Genomic DNA, 24,628 nt, shown 5'->3' on the forward strand with positions numbered 1-24,628 from the left:
GAAGAGTGGTAAGGGTAGGCAATGGGGGTCAAGTGACTTGCCCAGGGTCACACAGCTGGGAAGTGTCTGAGGCCAGATTTGAACCTAGGACCTCCCGTCTCTAGGCCTGACTCTCAATCCACTGAGCTACCCAGCTGCCCCCTTTATAGATAAAATTTTGCCCTAAGCATTGCTATTCTTGCATTCCAGAAATTTTGGTATGTTATCTTACTATTATCATAGTCTTTCATATAACTATTAATTATTCCTATGATTTGTTCTTTGGCCCACACATTAGTTAAAATTTCATTATTAATTTTCCATTTGGGCCTATATATCTTTCTGTGTGCTCAATGAAATGATTTCTATTTTTATTATGGTATTATTTATAAAAGATATGAAATTTAGAGAGAAATCTATCTCTCTATCTCTTTCTACTATACATATAATACAATTAGTGGAAGGCTTTGAAATCTTGAAATTTGGGAGTTTGAGTTTACATTTAGATTTGCATTCACTGAGGTATTCTAAAGAAAGGGAGTAACAGTCCAATTCATTCATTATGGATCTCTGGCAGGAGTATTTTATTGTACACACTCTCTTTGCTGAGCTCATAAGAAATTATTTTAAATTGTCTATTATAGTAGAATTGAAGCTTATAGAGAGTAGAGATTGTTTTTATTTTGGCTTTATAGCCTAAACACACAGTAAGATGCTAGAACACATAGTAAATGCTCAATAAATGGTTTCTGAACTGATAAAGTAGTTGGACTAGATGGCTTCTGAGGCCCCTTCTAGGTATATGATGCTGTGATCCCATAAACTCTTTCCAGATTTGCACCATCTTGAAATTCAACATCTCATTTCTGTCTCCTTTATTGCTTGCCATTGATGACTCTTCAAAAATATTCAGATATCCAAACACAACTATGATTTCATTGATGTGAATGTTCTCTCCAGCAATGTAGATCCTTTCTTCTCCATGTCTTCCAATGTTGTGGGACTCTTGTCTTGGTCATCCCATAAGTTTCCCTTAGGGGTTCAACCATCATCATTCTGGGACCATATTTACTTTTGGTAAACATCACAAGTATACTTTTTTTTCTGCCTAAGGGAAGTCCCTGGGTTATCTCACCCTCTTATCATGTAATCAGTCCATCTTTACTTTCAATCATATATTATATATTTCTTTGATTATATCTTTTATTTAGTTTTTTTCATTGCTTCTCATTTGTTATGTGGTAAACATTTCACATTCATCATGTGTCTTAGTGAATATTCATTTTCAATAATAACTCAGATTTATATAGTATTTTAAGGTTTAGAAACCACTTTCTTCACAACAATCCATTTCCATGGGCCTATGTCTTTTTATTATTTGTTCTATTTCTCAAGCTCCTAGAGGAATAGTGCTCTCTCTTTTGCTTCCTTTCTAATTCTTTCAGGGGTAGTGGCTGCTACTCTATAAAGTGAATGAATGCTCAACACATTTTGTCTGAAAATTTTCTAGATTCCCTGTAGTTCACCAGAGGCCTCTAAGATTGGATAAGTTGGAACAAAGAAGGATAGACATTAGGAAATTAAGGAAATACTGGACAAGTGGGAAGGAGGAAGGGTCTTACCTAGAAAAAATTGGAAGCAAAAGAGGAAGGAAAGACTCAGCACCAAATGCTAGTGCCCAAAGTGGGTTGTTGATAGAAAAAGCCTGAGGATAGTTTGCCCTTGCTCTGGGTCCATATTTTTTCTTCTAATACTCAGGTCTTATAATGTTGCCTTAAAAAAACAAAAATAAAAATAAATTCATTGGTCACTGTCTAGAATTGTAGGATCATAGGTTTAGATCTGGAAGATATCTGCTAAGTTATCTGGTCCAACTCCTTCTAAGAGATAGAGAGATGAAGGCATCTGACTGAAGTTGCACAGATACTTACAGAGCTTGAATGGTGGTGGTGGTTTAGACAATGGCATAATTCAAATACTTGGTTTCATGTGAGTCTGGTCATGGACTTAGCAACCAGCTTCTGTGATAAAATGGGACCCAAATTGGGTAGATACCAATCTTTTGGCTGCCTTAATCAGAGGTCAAGGGGAACAAGTGTCTTTCAGGAATACTTATCAAAATGAAGCATTAGAAAAGGAGCCTTGGGCAGGAGAAACGGTGATACTGTTAGATATACTGTTTATAAAATGAACCTTTAGGCATGAGGACAAAGCATACAAAGAAAGTAGCCTCTCTTACAAAAGATTCAATTCAGTTAAATAAGCTTTGATTAATTGTCTATAATGTGCATGGCACTGTGTTAGATAGTGAAAAAAATTATGAAACCTGTGGTCCAGCATCCCAAATATTGGACTTAGACTAGGAACAATCATTAAGGATTAATAAAATAATAAATAACAGCTATGCCTGATTTTTTTTTCATTTTGCTCCCAACCAGAGTTATCTCTGGGAAATCTTGAAATTTAGTTCATGTCAAACTCTACACAAATGTGAAGAAAAGTGTTCCAATACAAGCATTTAAGGTAAAAAATACATATATTAGGCACAGGAAAGCTTTTATATTAATGACAGAAAATGTAGACAATACACAGAAGACTCACAGTAGTCTATAAACAATCAATACTATTCTCCCTCTCTAGTGAGTTTCCATTCCCCCAGGGTCCTAAAATCCTCCAAACTTATAACACCACCTTATACTTTGGTCTGTTCTCAGAAAAGAATTCCATTTAGAATTTCTCTGGAGGAATCCTCCACTCAATTCCATTAAGACTTAATTCTATCTCCTCTCCCTTTCCAGAGAATTGTATCCAAAAAGGCAATGAACTTGGGATTTCAATAGGGCAACCCTCTGATATTGAAATAAGTCCCTTCTTTTACTCTAGAGACAAATAGAAGCTGTCAGCTTGGGATACTAACCCATGATGGGTTTGTCCATTTTGGGGGTAATAGCCTCTTAGGATTTTTCTGGAGATGATTTCCCAAAGCATATATTTAATTTAGCCTCCTTTTCCTCTTTTATCAAGTAGTCTTATGGGTTATCTCTTCCTCCTATCCATTGGTCTGTATTCAGAGCAGGCTAATTTTAGTGTTTGCATGACAGAAATATATTGTGAGGTAAATTGATTATCCCTAGGCTAACCTCCTCCCTATACACTCGCACACACACACACACACACACACACACACACACACACACACACACACCATTTGCATAGCAACTCTACAGATAGTAAATTGTTTTTCTATTTGTGCACAGTTGATTGAGCACTGGAAGAACTGAGTTTAAATCTAACCTCAGATATTTATTAGCTGTGTGCCCCAAATTCAGTCATTTAACCTCTATTTGCCTCAGTTTCCTCAACTGTAAAATGGGACAATAGCACTATATACCTCACATGAATGTTGTGAGAATCAAATGAGATATTATTTGTAAAGAGCTTAGCATGGTGCTGGGCACAAAGTCGGCACTATATGACTATTTATTCTCTTATCTTTCTTTATGTCATTATTGCTGTTACCAACTTCTATAAAATTAGAGATGAAAAATATCCCACTGTGGCCTGTCATACTCTTGTTAATATGTTCTTGAACCAACAGTCCAACCAATGGTTCAACAGTACTAATTTTTTTTAAGAAATAGAGCTAGATGACCAATTTATGACCATTACCAGTCAACCTGACTTCTCTTGCAACTGGACTTGGATGACTTGGATGACTCTGAAAGAGAGAATGAGGCTGGTGACTTTGTATAATTCTGCACTACTTAAATCCATTCATGCACAAGTCAAGACATCACCCCATGCTGTCACTAGTCCTTTTTGAAAATGAAGGATAAATAACATCAACAAACAACAACCCAACATGCTGGGTCCGGGTCTCTCACATCCTTCTGATGATTTAATGTCTAGACAATTTTTCTAAATCCTTTCCTTCTTGTTTTGAATCATAGTAGATGAGCAGCATGGTATAGTGGATATGTTGTGGGAGAAACACACCCAATTTTGTAGCAGCGTCTTACTCCAAGAATGGGAGACTCAAATTCAATTCAATCCAAAAGTAAGAAAGGAATTTTACTTGAAGAAGAGGTTTATGGTGGTATAGGAGCCTAATAGCTGGTAGAATAGTCTGGAGGCTAATCAGGTAGCCTTAGGGCCAATGAATAAGCCCGGGGACTAGTAGGGGAGCCTCTCTGGAGCTGATGGAACAACAGCTCTCCAGGTGTGGAGTAGTCACCCCAAGTGCAGAGTAGCAGCTCCAAGTGTGTTATAGCAGCTCCCACTGGAGAGTGGTAGCTTCCACACCTCTGTGGATCAGGATTGGCATATTTATTTGGGTTTGGGAGCTTGTCATTTCACATTCCAGAGAAAACTTCTCCTCTCCTGAAAACCCTGGAAAATGGGTATGGCCAAATTCAGGTAAAAGTGTGTTTTGGGGGTTGACATATATGTCATAGGGAAAAAGGAGCATGCTCAAGTTTGGGGGAATTCTTCTGGAATGCCAGTGTCCCCAGTTCATATGTCCTATGTTTCCCCATTGTCCACCTTGTCATCATTTGTCAATGTGGAAGAGATTTTGCTGGCCTTCTGGAATGAGAATATGGATGGGGGGGGGTTGTACATTGGAGGACCATTATAGGTAATTTATATCTTTCAGTTTTAACCAAAGAAAAAATAAAATGAGATGAGTAATTAATAAAACAGACTAGACACAAAGGTGATGCCCAGTATAGAATATTACAGATCCAATACACAGAAGAGTTAACTGATCAAACTGCAATTCATGCTTGATTAATGTTGAAATGACAGGTTTTGCAGTTGATCTTTAACCAGTACTAACTGGTGAGAAATACAAGATTTTAGAGTATGAAGATCTTGTTCCTATTACTACCCCTCACTGCCTGCTGTCTGCTCCCATCAGATAGACTAGTCTTGAAGTCAAGGAAACTATTGTTAATTTTGTCTCTGATACTCAGCTGTATGACTCTGGCCAAACCACTTACCCTTTCAGTGTCTCCATGCTACTTTCTAAAATGAAATGTTACAGGGGAGTGGATGATCTGCTGTAGTGGGGACATTTCCTCACCAAGAGTTCCCACCCCAAAGAAATCACAGGACAAAATCCAAACAAAGAAAAAAATAAACAAATAAACCCCCGTAAATATATTATAACTCATCTAGTTGAATGCTAACCGATTTTTGATACTTGATTTTTTTTAGTCTAGCAAAATCACTATAGAGTCTATTATTTTCCCTGAGGACCAACAGTGGCAAAGATAGGAGAGGACATGGAACCTAATGTAGTCCTAGCTCTTTCACTAATTATCTCTGTGAAACTGAACAAGTTGCTACATTTTTCTAAGCCTCTGTTACTTTGGTTGGAAAATGAGAGGGTTGAGCTAGATCAATTCTCAAACTAGGATTCTTGGATTTTAAAAAAGTTTGATAATTGTATTTCACTATAACCAGTTTCCTTTGTATTCCTATGTATAGATTCACTAGACTGCTAATGGCACCATAACACTAAAAGTTTTAAAACTCCTGGACTGGGTGATCTAACCTTCTGGCTCTAACATTTTACAAAGTCATAATTTAGTAAACCTCCAATTTAGTTTTTCAACAAGTTAAGCTTTTTGCTTCCCTAGTATTGTTCACACTCTGACAGAAGACAGGGCTCTTCTTATAAGTCTGAAATTAATGGTAATTCTCTTTTCAAGAACATATGGTATCTCTAACACATCCCTGACCTGGCATGAGTTTTCCAAATAAAATAATAAAATCTTAATTAACTCTAATTTTTATTTCAGACACTATTCTTACAGGAAGTAATAACTCTACTTGGATCCATCTGGGACTCATGGAATCTACAAATGCTTCAATCACTTCTCTGGACTGCCTTAAGCCTTGACTCTCCCTTCCCCTGCTGAAGTAATTTAAAAAGACTATTTGGTAAATAGAATCTGCAGAGGTCTCCTTCCTGTAAATTAAAGGCAAGAAGCATTTATTTTGTGCCTGGTTCTTTGATCTCACCAAAATTCTAATGAGAACCTTGGGATCAACTTTATAAGCTTCTCCATACTTGATTATCTCTCTGCCCCACAGATAGATAGTCCTTGGTACCTCTTGTTCCTTGAATGCTTCTGATTTAGAACTACTCTACCTATGCAAAACCCTTCCCTTCTATTTCCTATCTCTAGACTTTTATTTCAATCATGGACAACTTTTTTCTTATTAATTTCCTTTCCTTCTATTCCATTGTACCCTCAGGAATTGCCATTATTATTTTGACTTTTTGATCATATTTGTATTGATTCCTTTTGGTTTTCATATCATATTCACTTCTGAATATATCCCCCCCCTTTCTCCTACCCATAAAGGCTTCTGGATAACAAATAACTTTTTAAGAAAAAGAAAAAAGTTCAGAAAAACTGATTATTATATCAATGATATCTGAAAGAGTATGTAATATTCCAATGTGATCCCCTACTTTTGCAATAAAAGGAGGCAGGTGCATTTTGTCTCAAGGTAGTTTTGATACACCTTGAGATAAAAACAGGCATTGGAATCTTAGGATCAAAGGTTATAGACATTTTCAGCACTTTTTAATTTTATAAAGAACAATACCAAATTGTTTTCCCTCCGTCTGTATTAAGAAAACTTCCTTTCTCTTACATCTCTTCTTTTCACGTGTTGTACATCTTCTGCTGCTCATTGAAAGCTGGATTTCTTCTGAAGACACCAACCACATTCCTTTGCTATTTTCTGAACTTTTAACAATTCCTTTTCACAAAGGAACCAAAGGAATATATCCCAACATGAATCAGAGAGAAATAAAGGTTCCAAATTTTCACTTAAACATTCATAGCAACTATTTTTGTTGAAGCAAAGAACAAGAAACAAAGTAGATATCCATAAGAATGTAGAAGAATGTGACATCATTCAAAAATGATGACTAGAATTCAGAGAAGAATGGGAAGACCTCAATGAACAGAGTAAAGAAAATGAAAGAAGCAAACCATATACTGTAAATGAGTACAACACTGAAAACTGAAAGAACAACAAAAAGAAACACAACCAGGCAATCATAATTATTAATTACTCCTTGCTCTATTGTCACTTCTAGATCCTCCATCTGAATATGAGATTTAGGAAACTTTCACAATCCTTATCATTTGACTTTATTATTTCGTACATTACTATCATCCATTTTTGTCATCTACTGTTCTGTAAGTTACATTCTTCCTCAATGAATTCTATACTTGGCATGCAGTCATTGTCACTACTCAAATCTCTCTTCTCATTCTCAGTATAGATATGAACCTCTGAACACCCTTTCCTCTGAGTTCATCCATGTATCCCACTCCTAGGACTTCTTATCTTCCTCAGCCACTCAAAGGACTGGCTTCCCTCTTTTTTAAACTTTCTTTTCTATAACTCACTAATTCTATTCTATTGATGGCACAACCATCATTATGAGTGCTCAGTTCTGAGCACTAAAATCATGTTGGATTCTCCACTTTTCTTCATCCCCTATATCTAATCAGTTGCCAGGTACAGGATAGAATCAAGTCCAAGACAGAGCTACTGATCAGAGGATGAGATGATGTTAATGGACAATGGACAATGGAGCAAAGATAATACTATTCAGCTGTTATCTCAATTCTGTTTCCTCTTCCCAAGAATATGACTTTTGGACTGACAAGGAAAAATAAAAACGGCAAATGAAGAACTAAAAGCCAACAGATATAGGGAGATGGTAAGAAAGTGCTGAGTTGCCCTCAATGAATTCAAGTCAGTAAGTCAAGATAAACTACACATCAGAACACTGAAAGAACAGACAGATAAGACTGCAGAGGCCCTACCAACAGTCTTTGAAAGGTTATGAAAAGTTGTAGAAAGGGATATGTATTGAATTTCAAAAAAAAAAAAAGAAGTGAAGAGAGAAAACAAATTCACTTGCTTTAAGATAGGTCTTAGAGATGAGGGTTTTTCTTTGAATGGATTGAAACAACAACAGCAATAGCAAAACTCTCAGCTTCCCAAGCAAACCTTTTGTGCACCAATTAGGAAGAAACTTTGAGATTGACTGAAGACATTGCTACAAAGTGCCCTGATCCCAACTGTGAAGCATTTGGACAGTGTGGTCTCACTATAAGAGAGCAATGACACACGTTCCTCATGCAGCAACATCAGAGACCAGCAACCAACTTTGGGCTGTTATCCAATTGTCCAAGACAGGTGTTGGACCATGCCAGCAGTGAGAAGTAGTAATAGCAGTGGGGTGAGACTTCAGTAGGTGCAGCTAAGAAGCTGGGTGACAGTGGCAAGACGAGGGAAAATAGTCATAATCAAAGGTTGATAGTCATGACTGAAGGCAGAGCTACACCAGATCACAGCTATTGAAGTAGCAATAACAAGAGAATTTCTGGACCATGCCAGGGAGTTGTATGAAGCAGAGCTAGACAGCAACATGGCACAATTGGTTGCCAGGAGACAAAGCTGTGAGAACTCAGGCAGGAGAGTTTTTCCCAGCCACAATACAAAGCAGATGGCACTAAATCTGGAACCCTTCCCTATCTTGGAGCATGATTTTCCTGGGGATTTGTTCCCTTGCCACTGGCATGTGAATCTGTGGGAGATCGTACTCATTTGTGTACAGGAGCCTGAGAATGAGTCTGCTGCATGACTTTTCCAATTATTTACTCAGCTATTATGGCCCAATAAAATGCTTTGTTACATGATTCATGGTTCCTGACTTTTGTTGGTAAAGTAGGCCCTGGATGGGGGCTTGAGCCAAATACCTCCCAAATGTCGAACCAAAGTAATATGAAATTCTAGGATTAAGTGGGATATCTGTTTTAGTTATAAAGTTAAAGAAGAGACTATCTTTAATGAGGAAAATTTTATTCAAGATCTCAGTTTCTATCAAGGACTTGAGAAGTTACATTTTTTCTTTGACTTGAAGTCCCTTTTGGATGTACTCTTCCAATCATTCTTTTCCTCCACTTCCTGTATACATTTTTTCTTCTTGCTCTCATAGATTCTCACTTCTCCTAGTTTCCTTGTACTCTATGCTTGCATAAGAAATGTATCTTGCTCATATCACAAATGAAATGGTGCTTATCAGTGTCTTACCCATTAGCAATGCTAAAACAGCTCTGGAATGAGTAGACCTTTGCATCAAGAGAAGTGGATGGCTGTGTGAGCTGTAATGCTGGCTGCCATTTGTAGTTCCTTTACAAAGCAGAGCTTTCAGGAACAGCTTATCCATCAATAGCTTCAATGTCATTTTGTGGTTGCTTTATTTAAACATATCCCTATCTCTCCCCACCCGGTGACCACAAAAGATAACTTACTTGCATTGTTGGCTTTTTTCCTTTTGGCTTTAAGAAATTTTTTTTCCATTCTCAGTTGCTAGTAAGGGCTGAACTGACTAGAATAGAGAAAGGTACAATACTTTTACAGAATCCCAGAATTTTAGAGTGGGGAGGGCCCTTTGGTCCAACTCCTAACTCAAGTAGAATCTTCAGATCACCACTGAGGGAGAACTCACTACCTTCCAAGGCAGCTCATTTCCTTTTTGGACAATTCTTATTTTTCCATGTATCATTCCTGAGTTTGTTTTTATATTACTTTCATACAGTGTTCCTAGTTTCACCTGTGGGGACAACTAGAACAAATTTAGTCTTTCTTCCACAAAGTTCTTGTCATTTGTTTGTTTGATGGGTAGTGCTGAAATACTAGCACCAAGTTAAATTTCAGGAAAGTGTGATACTGTTCTTGTAGGAAGGTTTTTATCAGGAAGGCTAATAAAGTTGCTGCTTTAAATATCTTACATACACTTCACTCCTATATAAATCTAGATGGGCAAATGTTAGCAAAGGCATTCTTGATTGATTGAGAGATAAATACAGATATGTTGCTATATATCTTTTGAATGTCTCTTGCATGCACTGTGTATGGTAATGGGAGTGCAAAGAGGTATGAGACAGGACATCAGACTTCTCCATGGAGTTCGTGATCATTTTTAGAGGTGGGGTGGGGAACTGAACATACAGATCAAATGATTGCACATGCCACAAAACAGGTGACATGATGTTGTGGAGAGGGAGAGCTGGAATTGGAGAAAGGACATGTTGGCTTCAAGTTCTGCCTCGAAAACATACAGGTTGTGCTGCCATGGGCAAGTCACAATTTCTCAGTGCCTTGGATAACTTTCTAAAACTAGGAAGTGCCTAGAAAGGGCCAATCTTTATTGGTAGATGGCATTTCTTTACCTGAAAGTTCTCTATCCCAATGAAATTATAGGTCTGTCTTTGTCCCTGCATGCCACCAGGCTTTCAAAAGAAAGGAGAAGTCCCTTAGAGCAGCAATAGTCAAGGAGGTGAGATGTGTGGGAAAGGTAGAATTCCAACAGTCAAAATGAGAATTGGTTAGAGCATACATGATTAGTCTACAAACCAGTCTGGCTGATGTGGATTGTTCCTTTTCTTGTTCCCCTTCATATTACTAAATAAATCTACTTTCTACTCCCCTGTCTCATCTCTCCTCTCCTTCTCAGACTCCCCAACCTACATTCCAATTCCAATCACAGATTCTAGCCCCTCTGGCCTCAGGCTACTATTTGCTTTAAACACCACTCAGCAAACCCCTCTCCTCCTTGGGGATACCCATCCCCTTTGCCCTTGGTTGTTTGGAAGAGTCAGGTAGGTGTGTTGGGTCGTGATCTTCTCTTTGATATAAGGAGAACCTTCAGTTCTGCCAGGGGTCACATTTTGTAGAAAAATACTGTTGATGGAATTCAATAAGTTACATAGTGAGTTATAGCCTTCAAAACAAGCTTCAAGGTTCATTCGATTAAAAAATGTTTATTAATCACCTACTTTATGCCAGGCATTGTGCTGAACACTAAATATTGTTTCACAATAGCTGAAGTAAGAGGCAAAGTTGGGAAACCAACTTTCACTTTATATCTAATTGTCCAAGACAGGTGATAGGTTTAAAAAGGTATCAGTTATTTTTTCTAACTCTTAACTTCTTTCTTAGAATCAATAGTGTATTTATTCCCAGACTAAAGAGCGGTAAGGGCAAGGCAGTGGGGATTAAGTGACTGACTTATCCAGGGTCACTCAGCCAAGATGTGTGGTCAGGATGGCCGTATTTGAACCCAGGACCTGCTATCTTTAGGCCTGACTCTCTATCTACTCTGCTAATAGGACAAAAAAGGAACCAGGCTCATAATAAAAGCTGATGTACGGAAAAGGCAAAAAGAATACAGATGTCTTCAACATAGAGTGAGTGAAGGTCAGGGTGAGAAAGAGAGAGGGAGCAAAAGGGAGAGAGAGAGAGAGAGAGAGAGAGAGATGGAGACAGAGAAAGGCAGGGAGGGAGAAAAACAGAGACAGAGATGCAGACAGAGAGAGAAAGGGAGGGAGGGAGAGAGAGAAAGGGGGAGAGAGAGAAAGGGAGAGACAGACAGAGAGAGAGAGACAGTGACACAGAGAGAGAGAAAGGGAGGGAGGGAGAGACAGGGGAAGAGACAGAGACAGAGAGAGGAAGGAAAGGAAAGAGACGGGGAGACAGGGAGAGAGAGAGATAGAGAGACAGAGGACAGAGAGAGAGAAAAAGGGAGAGAGAGAGAAAAAGAGAGAGAAGGAAAAAGAGAGAGAGAGAGGGAGGGGGAAAGAGAGAGAAAGAGAGAGAGAGAGAGAGAGAGAGAGAAGATATATTTCCTTTCTCCCCAATGTGTCACTCTAGAGCATCAGGGAGAGGCTGGTAAGAGGAGAACTTTGACTCTGGTTCAACTGGCCCTTTCAACGCCTTGGTGGGGCCTTTACAACATCACGTTCCTCTATCCCTCATTTGGACAGCTTTGGTTTTAAACTCAAAATCCCCTCCTCAGTCCAAGAGGAGATGCTTCCAAGTCATGCCAGCCCCACCCTGACAGCACTGTGGGTGAGTCAGGCTTTCTTTCCCCCTGTCTCAGGGAGCCTCCTGTGAATCCAGAGAAAATCCCTCAGGAAGTCACGCCTAGCCATAAAGACCCACTCAGCCAATGTGAATCTATCACAGCAGAGGAAAAACACTATCTTGCCCCTCATGAATAAGGACTCTGTTCTGTTCCTAAGGTGGTGCTAAAGTGACCAGGAAAGCCCTGTCTTCGTTAGTGAAATGAACCACTTTCCAAAGGGGCTGCTGGCTAACCGAGAAGATAGCATTTGTCTCTAGTAGACATGTGTTCCAGCTGCTTCATTTTCTTGACTGAGGTAATCCCTAATATCTCCTTTCAGCATGAAGGAATGGAAACCTCTTTAATGGTTCTGACATGATGTATATTCAACACGATGCTCTGCCTTGTCTCTTGACATTTAATTTTCTTGCCAACTAGAGATGTGTATACAGTAATGCCCTGTCTATCTGGGGGGTCCAGCAAAACTCAACTACTTTTGTGGAAATAATGATGAAGAGGAAAGGTTTTTTTAAGGCCTCAAGAGGATAAAATAGCTTTCATAAAGCCCATGCACTCTATTCTTTACAGAAGAACCTTGCATCCTCCTTAAAGTCTAATCACTCATTTTATTCCCATTTCTGACAAGCAAGTTTATATGGTTTCTCAGCTCATAGCAGATTAGAGACCACAAATCAGAAGAAGGGAAGGTAGTAGAATGCTAGAGGTAAGCATGCTAACAGCAATGGGAAGGGATATTCAGACACAAACACAAGAAAATAAAAAATCAAACAGAATGAGAAAAACAGAGCTACTTAGAAGTATTCAGTGTAAGAGTAGCCAGCTCTATGATCCAATAGATCCATAAAATAATTGATGTTTCCAATGATGACATAAAATTTTATATACTCTAAGAAGGCAGAGTTGGAGCATCTAGGTGATATAGTGGATAGAGCACTGGACTTGGAATCATTTTCATGAGTTCAAATCCCATCTCAGAGACTTACTAGCTGTGTGACCCCGAGCAAATGACTTAACTGTGTTTGCCTCAGTTTCATTTCTATAAAATGAGGTGGAGAAGGAAATGGCAAACCATTCCAATGTCTTTGCCAAGAAAACATCATGTGGGGTCACAGAGAGTCAGACATGACTGAAAATATCAATATCAACATCAACATCAAACATCTCAACATCAATAAGATTAAGAAAGCCAAAATACGGACTTCTGGCAACATTGATGAGTGAGGGGGTTACAACTAAGCTCAGTTCCATCCCCCCATGACCATCTCAAAATATCAAGAAAGGTACTAGAGATCATAATAAATCTGATGACACAAGAAGAAGAGAAAGGAAATAATGCCCCACAAGGTAATAGCTTCAGAGAAAAAATGACAACAGATGGACAACTTGCTAGTTGACAGCTCTTATTAGCGTCCTCTGCTCCTCTATTCACTTTTCTCACTTTGGGACACATGTTCTGAGTACTGGAGAGCTGCAAGAGCATCTTTTGTTGTGTATCAGAGACTATCCTAGTTAGAGATTCAGCCAGACTGCCCCATCCTTTCGTGGATAGGAAGCTTGTGAATTTGCCCAGCCCCAGTGGTCTGGTTAAGAGAAAGCTGTCAACTTGGATGCAGAAGGGGGAACAGAAGGGAAAAGGTTTAGTTCCAGAAAGATAGTGGAGTCAGGGGTAATACCAGCTCTTCTCCATCATCTTAAAAAGACCAAGAAATGTGTCAAATAAAACAAAGGAATAAAAATCACACCTCAGAGAGGAGATAGGAAAGAATAGAAAAGGCAAATGTAATTTTTAAAATTCATTTAGAGAAATAAAAGAGGATGAATTTTAAGAAACCCTTGCCTTCTGTCTTAGAATCAATACTGTGTATTGGTTCCAAGAAAGAAGAGTGGTAAGGGCTAGGCAATGGGGGTTAAGTGACTTTTCCAGGACTGCACAACTAGGGAGTGTCTAAGGTCATATTTGAACCCAGGACTTCCCATCTCTAGGTTTGGCTTTTAATTCATTCAGTGACCTAAATGTCCCCAGGGCAAGAACTTTTAGAGAAACAATGAAAAATAAGAATGCAAATGTTCTAGCATTATTAAATCTCAAATTATATTATAAAGTAGGAGTCATCAAAACAATTTGCTACTAGTTAATAAAAAAGAAAAGTAGATCAGTATGATACTGTGTAAGTAAGACCTAGAAACAAATAATAAACAATATCTGATAAACTTAAGAAAAGAAACTGTTGGGAGAAATGGCTTCCTGGTCAATAAGAGCTCCTGGAAAAACTAGTTATTGGTTTGGCAGAATAAAGGTATAGAGCAGTGGTTCCCAAACTTTTTTGGCCCCCTGGAAATTAATTTTTTAAAATTTTAATAGCAATTAATATTACTTAGCCCCCTGGAAATTAATTTTTAAAAATTTTAATAGCAATTAATAGGAAAGATAAATGCACCTATGGCCATCACTGCCTCCCTGGATCGCTACAGCACCCACCAGGGGGCAATAGCACCCACTTTGGGAATCACTGGTATAGAGTATAAACCAACATCTTATACCAGTGATGGGAAAACTATGGCTTTCAGGCCAGATGCAGTCCCCTGAAATGTTCTATCCAGCCTCCAGACATTATTCCTAATCTGACGAATACAATGAGTAGGATACAATACAATGAAACTTTGAAAGAGTTGCCTTAGAAACAGACTGACATTTGAGCATTTCCTTTCCTTTGACCCCCTCTTTATTTTTTTTAAACCCTTATCTTCTGTGTATTGGCTCCTAGGCAGAAGAGTGGTAAGGGTAGGCAATGGGGATCAAGTGACTTGCCCAGGGTCACACAGCTGGGAAGTGTCTGAGGTCAAATTTGAACCTAGGACCTCCCATCTCTAGATCTGACTCTCAATCCACTGAGCTACCCAGCTGCCCCCTTGACCCCCTCTTTAAAAAGTTTACCCATCACTGTCTTATACCATATGCCACAATAGGTACTAAATAGATGTTATCAGAATATAAAGTGATATTCACTTAAAGAAAAATAATTGCTTAAAGAAAACTTTTTTAAAAGCTAAAATAAGAAAACAAAACTGTGGATCATAGCCCCAACATGAAAACTACAATTTCCTAAGTCACGTTTATTTTACAAATTGAGTTACAGAAGTAAACGTTTTTTAAGTATATATATAACACTGTAGAGACCTTAAAAATATTTTCCTTTAATAATAAATAATATGAACATAAAAGAGACCTACTTAAAGATTTCCTTTATGTTATTTAATGACAATATTATTGTTGAAATGGTAAACATTTTTACAACTTTTTTTGTATTTTGTGATGGGTTTAAATTGTATTACTTATAAAAAGCAAACTCTTAAAGAAAAAAAATTAAAGAAGAAATTAGAAGGGGCAGTTAAATGGTTCAGTGGATAAAGAGTCACACCTGGAGATGGGAGGTCCTAGGTTAAAATTTGGTCCAAGATATTTTCTATCTATGTGACTCTGGGCAAATCACAACTCCAATTGCTTAATCCTTACTGTCCTTAATCCTTACTGCCCTTTTCCCTTGGTACTGTTATTTAGTAACAATTCTAAGACAGAAGCTAAGGGTTTTTAAAAAAGAAATTAGAGGAAAAACAATAAGATGTCTTTCACAATAGTGGTTAAGTCTAGAAGTAATAAGAAAAATAGATAATTTCATTAAATGACGTGCATGAACAAAATTAATGCAACTATAATGAAAAGAAATGTCAATCTTAAAAAATATATATATTTATCTAGCATAGCTGATAAAAATCTGATACTGAAAATCTTCAGGGAATTCACAGACATAAAAAGTTAAATCATTCCCCAATTGATAAGTGTTTCAAACACTTCTATAAGGAAAAAATGCAAACTACTAGTGTCCACATAAAAACTATTCCAGCTTGGGAATAACAAGGGAAATTCAAATAAAGACAGTTCTGAAGAATCGCCTTTAACCAATTAACTTGGTAAGACTAATGAATGATAGTAATAATCATTCTTGAATGTGAGAGAGGGAATTCCCTCTCACAAATGGGCTATGACAATACAGGCTATCTGGAAAAATTCAGTCACAGAATGGTTGATTTAATCATATTTGAAGCTGGGCAAATGACCTATTATTGAGTTTCTATTTCTCTTAAAAGACTGTCTCCAAGGGGCAGCTGGGTAGCTCAGTGGAGTGAGAGTCAGGCCTAGAGACAGGAGGTCCTAGGTTCAAACCCGGCCTCAGCCACTTCCCAGCTGTGTGACCCTGGGCAAGTCACTTGACCCCCATTGCCCACCCTTACCAATCTTCCACCTATGAGACAATACACTGAAGTACAAGGGTTTAAAAAAAACATTAAAAAAAATGAAAAAAAGACAGTCTCCATCAGCAAATGAAGTTGGATCATTTGTATGAGTAAGATACATGTAACTAATACAGAAGTGGCATTATGACTGATCAGATAATACATTCTTATAATCTCTAATCAGTTACAAAAAATCAACATTTAAATCTCATCAGGAAGATAATATTTATTATGGTATGTGGGCAAAAGGGGCACTCAATAAAAATGCCTATACTATGCCCATGAGGATTGTTTATTGATGTCTCATTGAAGTCACTATTTATAGAACTTGTTGGCAGACTATTTCTTGACCTTGTGGCTTAAGAGCTTCCCCTAGATTGGTTGTGTAAGATACTGAATGACTGAAAAATCACGTGTTAATTTGATTACTATACAGAGAGGTGGGAATGCAAATAGAAAAGTGGATTACTCTCTACTGTCAAAGATCTCACATTCTTATTAGGAGAAATAACACATTTAGCAAGGTGCAGCTACAGGGCATATGGAAGGACATGGTGGTCCTCAGAGTTTAGCTACAGGGTGGATGGCAAGGCCCAGGGGTCAATAAGATTCATTGAGAGATCAGATGGCAATGTTGGGGGTATAGTATCAGGGCAGATGGTAAACTTTGACAATCTGCCATCTAATTGGAAGGATTACCATTTGTTACTCTCTATTTATTCAAAGCAATATGAAGACTTGTTTCTGTTCGGAAAGTAGAGGAGGGTAATAAAGTATTGGAGGAGTCCAAATTCACCTTGATGAGAAAAGGGGTAAGTGGGTCTAAGGATTGGAATGTAATAGAGATTGTGAATTTACTCTCATAAGGTGGAGATAGGGAATGAGTCTTTAGCCAGGAGGAGGAAAATGGAAGGCAGCATTGGCAGGAATACTGGAGGTGGTGGGGCAAAGGGCTGTCCAAGTTGCTTACTCCTGATGGCTTATTTGCTGCTTTTTATTCTTAATAGAAACAAAATTAAAAGCAAATTAATATTCATGCTAAACCCTATTAATGAATAACCAATGAAATGTACTAATTTACTAGAATAATCCTATTTTTGATAGTAAGAATAAATATGATTTCTATTTGCTTTTTACTCATTTGCAAGTATTTTACATATGTTTATTCATTCCTTTCAGATTTTTTGGTTTATTAGAATTATTATTATTTATCAACCTTTCTGATAGCCATTGTATATACTTCCTTTTGAGTTACATTGTGCTTTGTTTTATTTCAGTAACAATACCATCTGTGATCATTTTTCTATTAGATTTCATCACTCCTAGGGTGTATTTTTGTTGTAAGTGTTTTATCAGGCACAGTCAGTCTTTGCAACTTCGCCTAAGTGCCATTATTATTATTTCCTCTCATTACACTGATGTGCTAAAATATAAATGAGGTGACTGCTCTCTTAAGAAACAAGAATAGGTGCTTCTGGAAACACTGGCAAACCAATTCCCCTTCACATCTACTTCTTATCTTTTTCAGTTTCAATGTTATGTAGGCTCTACAAGCATCTCCGCCTATTTTTTGCCAACCAAATGCATAACTCAACATTTAAAACTATCTAAAGTGATGAACCCCTTCATTGTTTCTGGATATCTGGTGAGCAAGATCCAAAAGGACTTTGGGTTTTCGTGGCAAATACTGCATAGTCCCTTGATCCTCCCTGCCTCCTTTATGGCTATGGTTAAGTCAGTTAGGTGCTGCTTCAGTTAAAAGGAGGAATTTTCTTATTTGGTCACCTATTGGGGGAACCTCAACATTCTCCTATCAGAACTAGATAAATCCAATCAAAAAATAAATGAGAAAAAAGTAAGGGAAGTGAACAAAATGTTAAAAAAAATTAGATCTAATAGATATCTGGAGAAAAATGAATAAGGATAAAAAGGAATATACTTTCTTTTCAGCAGCACATGGCACACAGATCGACCATGTACTGGGGCATAAAAACATTGCAAACAAAGGTAGGAAAGCAAAAATCATAAATGCAATTCAGACCATAAGTCAATAAAAATTGTAATCAATCACATCAAAATCATAATCAAATAAGGGCTTATGGGAAGGCAAATTTAATAGTTATTGGAAATTAAATAATCTAATTCTTCAAAACTGGTGGGTCAAAGAACAAATTAAAGAAACAATTACAAAAAAACATATCAAAGGGGCAGTTGGGTAGCTCAGTGGATTGAGAGTCAGGCCTAGAGACAGGAGGTCCTAGGTTCAAATCTGGCCTCAGAAACTTTCCAGTTGTGTGACCCTGAGCATGTCACTTGACCCCCATTTCCCACCCTTACCACTCTTCCACCTAGGAGCCAATACACAGAAGTTAAGGATTTAAAAAAAAACATATCAAAATCTATAGGATGCAGCCAAAGCAGAACTCAGGAGGAAATTTCTATCCCTGAGTGCATATATCAACAAATCAGAGGGAGAAGAGGTCAATAAATTGAACATGCAATTTAAAAAACTAGAAAGTGAACAAATTAAAAATCCCCAGATAAACTAAATTGGAAATCCTAAAAATCAAAGGAGAATTTAATAAAATTGAAAGTAAAAGTACTATTTTTAACTAATTAAATAAGTAAATAAACCAACACACACACAAATAAATAAATAAAAGTTAAATAAAAATAATTAATTAAAGAACTGCCTGACACTTTTGAAAAAATCCAAAAACTGAAATCCTAATTCCCAAGACTATTATAATAGATTAAAAATTATTGTCTTTTAGAAATCTCACTTCCCTAATCAAAAAATAGTCAAAAGATATGAACAGACAATTTTTGATGAAGAAAACAAAGATATACAAAGCCATATGAAAAAATACTCTAAATCATAACTGATTAAAGAAATTAAAATCATAATAACCATATCATACCTATAAGATTAGCTTAAACAATAATAAAACCAAAATGATAAATGATGGAGCAGATATGGAAAATGGAGACACTAATACACTATGACCTGAGCCAATAATTTTGGGGAACAATTTAGAATTATGTCCACAGAGTTATAAAACTATGCATTCCTTTCACCCCTTTCCCCTGATAACATCACAATTTAGGCCTGTTTTCCAAGGCAACCAGGGCAAAAGGAAAAGATCCTGTAATTCTAAAATATTTATAATGGCTTTCTTTGTGGTAACAAGGAACTAGAAATTGAGAAGATGCCCATTAATTAGGAAAGGGCTGAAAAAGTTGCAGCATAGGATGGTGACGGAACACTACTTTGTGGTAAGAAATGATAAACATGTTAATTTAAAAATGAAAAAAAAAAACATGGAAAGACCTACATGAAATTATGAAGAGCAAAATAAGCAAAACTAAGAGAACATTATATACAGCAACAAAAATATTGTTTGAAGAATAATTATGAATGCCCACCTCTTGAGAAAGAACTGATAAGAAGTATATGACATAGTTTCATATGTGTGTGTGTATGTATGTATATGTGTGTGTGTGAAATGATACTTTATTTTGTGTGGGGAAGGCAGGGGGGGGAGATGCCTGGGAACTTTAATATAACAAACAAAAATAACATTTTAAAAGACAACAGTTGATCCTCTTGTCACCACATCTCCTTCTCCCCCCCAAACCTAATTTTATATCAAAGTTATTGAGGGAACAGAGATTCCTTTTTGTGTGTGCAATGCTAATAAAGTAGGATTAAAAAATAGAGAATCCAAAATTAATAAGTAGGAAAGAGGAAGAACTGAAACAGTAGATGGAAAAATGGAAATACAGATTAATTTCATGCCAACAGAATGTGATGATAGAGAGATGATTTTCCCTGGGCCAAGAAAGAAGAGGATCCAAAAAGCAATGGAAGTTAGATGGTCTAGCTAGCTAGACATAAAATAATGATAAGAAGAATCTAGGAATTCAGACATGCTAGAAAGTAGACTTTTGACAAGGGAAAACAACTGAATGTTGATAAACATAAGGACATAAATTACCATAGGAACTCTTTATTCAATACGTATTCCTAGGAAAAATAGAAAGCACTGCAGCAAAATGTAGGCTTAAACAAAGATTTATATCATACAATATTAAAAATTAAAATATAAGAAGTAGTATAATAAAAATATGAGTGCTAATGAAAGGCCATAGTCTTTACAATTGTGGTTTGGAAAATAACAGTATCAGATGGGATAGTGAAAATTATTAAAGACAAAGGAGATTATTTTGATTATATAAAATTAAAAGTCTTTTTTAAAAAGAAAACTAATTTATCTGGATTAAGAAGAGCTGAATGATAGAAAGGTGATATGAACAACAAAATATTCATAGCATCATTTTATTTTATTTTATCTTACATGTTTTTTAATTTTTTTAAACCCTAATATATTTTATATATATCATTCTATATTAATTTTACTTGTTATAGGGCTAGGCAATGGAGGTCAAGTGACTTGCCCAGGGTAGCACAGCTAGGAAGTGTCTGAGGCCAGATTTGAACCTACGACCTCCTGTCCCTAGGCCCGGCTCTCAATCCAATGAGCCATCCAGCTGCCCCCTTACATGTTGTTACAGCTTTTAATAACCATTTTCTGACATTTTGTGATCCATGCTCTTTCCTTCTCACTTACTCCTTCCCTTTTCCAAAATGGCAGGTAATATGATATAGGTTGTACATGTCTTATTACACAATATATATTTCCACATTCATAAGGTTGTGAAAGACATATATCATTTACACTAGAGAAAAATCCATGAAGGAAATAAAGAAAAGAATAGCATGCTTCAAACTTCATTCAGACTCCTTGAAATCTTTTTTTAATTTTAATATTTTAAACTATTTTTCCATGTTTACATGATTCATTTTCTTTCCCTCCCCTCTTCCCTATCCCCTCCCAGAGCTGACAAGAAATTCCACTGGGTTATATAAATGTTATCACTTGATACCTATGTACATATTATTCATTTTTGCTATAGAGCAATCCCCCCCAAAATCCCAAATCTTATAACCATATAAGCAAATGATAAATCATCTGTTTTTCTTCTTCCTTTCTACTCCCTTCCTACTTTTACAGTTCTTTCTCTTGATGTAGTTAGCATGCTTTCTCATAAATCCCTTGGGATTATTCTGGATCATTGCATTGCTACTAGTAGTAAAGTCCATTACACTGGGTTACTCCACAATGTTTCACTTTCTGCCTACAATGGTCTCTTGGTTCTATTCATTTCACTCCACATCAGTTCAGGGAAGTTCTTCCAGTTCATGTAGAAATCCTCCAGTACATCATTCCTTACAGCACAATAGTATTCCCTCACCATCATATACCACATTTTATTCAGCCATTCCCCAATCAAGGGACAACCCCTCATTTTCCAATTTTTTTGCCACCACACAGAGCAAAATTATGAATATTTTTGTACAACTCTTTTTTATTCTCTCTTTGGGGTACAAACCTAATAGTGGTATTGCTGGATCAAAAGGCAGCCATTCTTTTGGTCATAATTCCAAATTGCCTTCCAGAATGGTTGGATCAATTCACAACTCCACCAGCAGTGTATTAGTGTTCCAATTTTGCCACATCCCCTCTAACATTTATTATTATCCTTTACTGTCATATTGGCCAATCTGGTAGGTGTGAAGTGGTACCTCAGAGTTATTTTGATTTGTACTTCTCTAATCAGAAGGGATTTAGAACACTTTTTGATATAATTATTGATAGTTTTGATTTTTTTTGTCTGAAAACTATCTATTCATTACCCTTGACCATTTGTCAATTGGGGAATGGCTTGATATCTTGTACATTGGACTTAGTTCCTTATAAATTTGAGAAATTAGACCTTTGTCAGAGATTTTTATTATAAAATTTTCCCCAGTTTGTTGCTTCCCTTCTAATTTTGGTTGCATTGGTTTTGTTTGTACAAAATTTTTTAAATTTAATATAATCAAAATTATTCATTTTATATTTTGTAATGTTCTCTATCTCTTTCTTGGTCTTAAATTCTTTCCTTTTCCACAGATGTGACAGGTATACTATTCTATGTTTAGCCCATTTACTCATAATTTCCCTCTGTATATATATCATTTATCCATTTTGAATTTATTTGGTATAGGGTGTGAGATGTTGATCTAAACCTAATTTTTACCATATTGTTTTTCAATTTTCCAGCAGTTTTTGTCAAATAGTGGGTTCTTTTCCCCAAAGCTTTTTCTTTTTCTTTCTAATTCTATAAAAAAAGTTTTTTGGTAGTTTGATAGGTATGGCACCGAATAAGTAAATTAGTTTAGGTAGGATTGTCATTTTTATCATATTAGCTCATCCTACTTATGGGCAATTAATGTTTTTCCAATTGTAATCTAGTTTTATTTGTATGAAAAGTGTTTTGTAGTTGTGTTCATATAATAACTGAGTTTGTCTTGGTGAATAGATTTCCAAATATTTTATGTTGTCTAGAGTGATTTTAAATGGATTTTCTCTTTCTAACTCTTTCTGCTGAGTTTTGTTGGAAATATATAGAAATGCTGGTGATTTATGTGGATTTATTTTGTACCCTACAACTGCTAAAGTTATTAATTATATCCATTATCTTTTTAGTTGTTTTCTAGAATTCTCTAGGTATACCATCATATTATCTGTAAAGTGTGATAGTTTAGTTTCCTTGTTGCCTACTTTGATCCTTTCAGTTTCTTTTTCTTCTCTAATTGATGCCTCTAGAATTTCTAGTACAATATTAAAGAGTAGTGGTGATAATGGGCATCCTTGCTTCATTACTGATCTTATTGGGAAGGCTTCTACTTTATCCTCATTGCAGATGATACTTGCTGATGGTTTTTAATAAATATTGTTTATTATTTTGAGGAAAGGACCTTTTATTCCTGTTTTTCTGCATCTATTGAGATAATCATGTGATTTCTATTAGTTTGGTTGTTGATATGGTCAATTATGCTGATGGTTTTGTTAATATTGAACCAGCCTTGCATTCCTGTTATAAATCCCACCTGGTCATAGTAAATAATCTTTGTGATAACTTGCTGTAGTTTTCTTCAGTTCCTTCTAGGGTTTTCCTGGATCCTTGCATTTGTTGATGATAGTTAAATCCTTTATAATTGATCATTGTACATTATTGCTGTTACTGTATACAACATTCTCCTTGCTACAGACAACATATATCTTTCTAGGGATTTTTTTGGTCATTTCTTGTGTCATGATAGTATCATAGCACCATTTTAAAAAATATCAAAAAGATGTCAACAATGTTTCTAATGATTTGGGAGTTGTTGAAAAATACATGACATATGAATATAATGGAATATTATTGTTCCATAAAAATTATTGATATAAGAAACATGTGGAGACTTATAAGAATGGAAGCAAAGTAAAGAAGAACTCAAAGAAAAATATATACAATTACTATAACCATGTCAATGATGAAAATACTATGAGAAACCAGCATTCATATCAAATATAATGGCCAAAGTTGCTTCCAGCTGACTGAGGTTAAAACACACTTCTGTTCTTTTTGTCAAGAAGCTATGAATGGAAAATTACATGTGTTGTAAGTCACAATCACTCTATTACACTGTTTTGATTAACTATCTTTTATGAGAATGTTCTATGGGGGAAAGGTTGTTTATTAGGAAGTGATTGATGAATCAAAACAAAATTTATCCAAAAATGGGAAAAATAAATGAAGTCAGCTCACAGACTCTCCTTAGAAAGGTGAATAAAAGGTCTAATAAAATTATTTTCATTGTGCATCCAAAGGCAAGAAGATCACCAACTGTACGAGAAACTTTTCCCCTCTCTACAAGGTAGAATAATAACACCTGTCCTACCTATCTTATGGTCTGTTATAAGGTTTAAATTAGGCAATGTATATGAAAGTACTCACTAATGATAGAGTATATATCATATAATTTATATGAATATAGATATTATATAATGTGTTATATGTATGTAAATATCTTTATTCTTAAAATAATTGTTTTGTTTTTTGAAATATTTTTGTGAACCAGGATACTTTTCTTCTTGTGGATTTTAATTCTAGTGACCATTTCTATTATCCCTTCTAAACATTATTATGAGTAATAATGAGCAAAAAGAGATTTAAAATACAAAATAAAACAAAGGAAAACATGTAACAGCCCCAAATCCCTCTCTGCTTTACTGGACTTAGACTATCTTAGTACAGGCTGCTTTTGTTCTAAACATGCACTTCCTATCTGGAACATCATCTCCTTTCTGGAATCATCTAATCCCTGAATCTTCTGTATGCAATCTTGTTCACTGATGTCTCCTTGCCCATGACACCAGGACATGTAGGAAACCAATCAGAAGTGCCTGAGTGAGACCTACCCCTCCTTATAAAACTCTTGACCTTGACTTGTTT

The sequence above is a fragment of the Gracilinanus agilis genome, chromosome 6 (genome assembly GCF_016433145.1).
Source record: "Gracilinanus agilis isolate LMUSP501 chromosome 6, AgileGrace, whole genome shotgun sequence".
Lineage (NCBI taxonomy): Eukaryota > Metazoa > Chordata > Mammalia > Didelphimorphia > Didelphidae > Gracilinanus > Gracilinanus agilis.